The sequence below is a fragment of the Meriones unguiculatus genome, chromosome 21, assembly GCF_030254825.1.
Source record: "Meriones unguiculatus strain TT.TT164.6M chromosome 21, Bangor_MerUng_6.1, whole genome shotgun sequence".
NCBI classification, from domain to species: Eukaryota; Metazoa; Chordata; class Mammalia; order Rodentia; family Muridae; genus Meriones; species Meriones unguiculatus.
In genome coordinates, this window is record NC_083368.1 from 4,413,351 (window position 1) to 4,416,073 (window position 2,723).

Genomic DNA, 2,723 nt, shown 5'->3' on the forward strand with positions numbered 1-2,723 from the left:
CTGAGGAAAAAAATTAAGGAAACTGGACCCTTTGCAATAGCCACAAATAATATAAAGTATCTTGGTATAATAAGAACCAAACAAGGGAAAGACCTGTATGACAAGAACTTCAAATATCTAAAGAAAGAAACTGAAGAAAATATCAGAAGATGGAAAGTTGTTCCATGTTCATGGATCGGTAGGAATAACATAGTAAAACTGGCTATCTCACCAAAAGCAAACTACAGATTCAATGCAATCTCCATCAAAATACCATAGTTCTTTATAAACCTTGAAAGAACAATTCTAAAATTCATATGGAAAAACGAAAACTCAGAATAGCTAAAACAATCTTATATAATAAAAGAATTTCTGGAGGGAGCTCAATCCCTGACCTCAAGGTATACTTCAGAACAACAGTAATAAAAACTGTATGATATTGGCATAGAGGTATACTAGATGATCTATTCTATGGAATTGAAGGCCCAGAAATAAACCCAAACATCTATGGACACTTGATTTGGACAAAAGTGCCAAAACCATACAATGGAAAAAAGATAGCATCTTTAACAAATAGTGCTGGTCTAACTGGAGGAATACATGTAGAAAATGCAAATATATCCATATTTATCAATCATAATTCATGGTCCCTGATCATATAACACAATTATTAATAAGCCCAGAACATCTCACCAAAATGGTGATCGTAACTACTGGAGCATGCTGCCTACTAAGGGAAGGAAAAACTGAATGCACAGCACCTGTCAAAGTCTTAGCAGATCAAAGACCTCATACAACACCAGATACACTAAATCTATTAGAAGAGAAAGTAGGGAAGAACCTCGAACTCATTGACACAGGAGACAACTTCCTGAACAGAACACCAATAGATCAAGCTCCAATACCTACAATTAATAAATGAGACCTCTTGAAACTTAAAAGCTTTTATAAGGCAAAGTACACTGTCAATATAATGAAACAACAGTCTACAGATTGGGAAAAGATCTTCACCAATCCTATATCTAACAAAGGGCTAATATCCAAAATATGTAATGAACTCAAGACATCACACACCAATAAACAAAATAAACCAATTAAAAATGAGGCAAAGAACTAAACAGAGAATTCTTAGCAGAGGAATCCTGAATGGTCAAGAAACACCCTCTAACTAGACTAGACTCCTAGTAGAAGGAGAGAATACCAACTCACCCACAAAAACTTCCACCCAAATTTTACCCTTCCTAGAAGATGTGCACGGATAAAGATAGAGCAAATGGAGCAGAGATTGAGGGAATGTCCAACCAATGCCTGGCACAAACAAGACCCTGGCACTATGAATGATACTCGGCTAAGCCTGAAGACAGGAGCCTATCAGAGTTGTTGTCTGAAAGGCTCTACCCAGCAATACCCAGAACAGATGCTGAGACTCACAGCCAAATGTTGGGTGATGCATAGGGAGTCTTGTGGAAATGTGGGAGAAAAAAAGAAAAGGATCTGGAGATGACAGGAGCTCCACAAAAAGACCAACAGAGCCATGTGACTAAGGCCCAGAGGGGCTTGCTGAGACTGAGGCATCAAGTGAACTGGAGCATGAAGGAACTTGACCTAGATCCCTCTACAAATGTAACAGATGGGTAGCTTATGCCTCATGTGGGTCATCAAGTAAGGTAAATGGATACTGTATCTGACATGGATTTTCCTGCCAGCTTTTTGATCACTTCCCCCTTGCTTGGCCATGGGAGAAGAGGACAAGTGCAGCCCTGACGCACCTTGACAAGCTGGGGTAGGTGGGAAGGTGGGACCCCTCTTTCTGAGGAACTGGGGAGAGGGGAGCGTGGAAGGGTTGGCCTGGGATGTGAGGTGGGATGTAAAGTGAATAAAAATAAATAAATAAAAAGATTGTCAAATCCAGAATGCCAGGAATTCTGCAGTGAAACAGTCTTTCCTAGAAATAGGTAAATAAACAAGATCAGAAGAACAGCAATTTATCAATGGACATACTAACATGAAGTGGAGAAAATCTTACAGGGTCCCACACTGAGTCAAAGAACTATGGGCAACTGCGAGAAAGAGCATTAGCCTCTCTTAGGGATGAGGCCCTTTACTGGTGGGCAGCCTTGAAATCATATATACATAAGTAATAAAAATGGACTAAGCAGGGTGTATTTATTAATTTGTATATATATGTGTAACAAACAAAGCAAAAGGGACTATCAACTTGAGAGTTGGGAGAGGGTAGAGGGAGGGTATCTGGAAGATTTTGAAGAAAAGAGGGGAAAAATGATGTAAAATTTTCAATTAAAACATTTAAAAAACAAAAATAAACAGTTCAATTGATTTCTAAAAATACCCTTTTATTTCTAAAAGATACTTTTGGAGAAAGTTTAATTTTATCAACTTAGTAAATAGCATTACATTGATAAATCCTTAAGGGATCAATTTTTCATATGAATGTTCTGTATTGTTTTCTCATGAATTGCAATTTATTTTTTACTACTACAGAAAACTTTTCATGTTATTGGCAGACCCTACTGGGTATATATAGTTAGATAATTCATGGTCCCTGATCATATAACACAATTATTATTAAGCCCAGAACATCTCACCAAAATGGTGATCGTAACTACTGGAGCATGCTGCCTACTAAGGGAAGGAAAAACTGAATGCACAGCACCTGTCAACATTTACCTGCCAAATGAAACAGACACTGGGACAAGTTGGTCATCCAGGAAGGATCACAATAA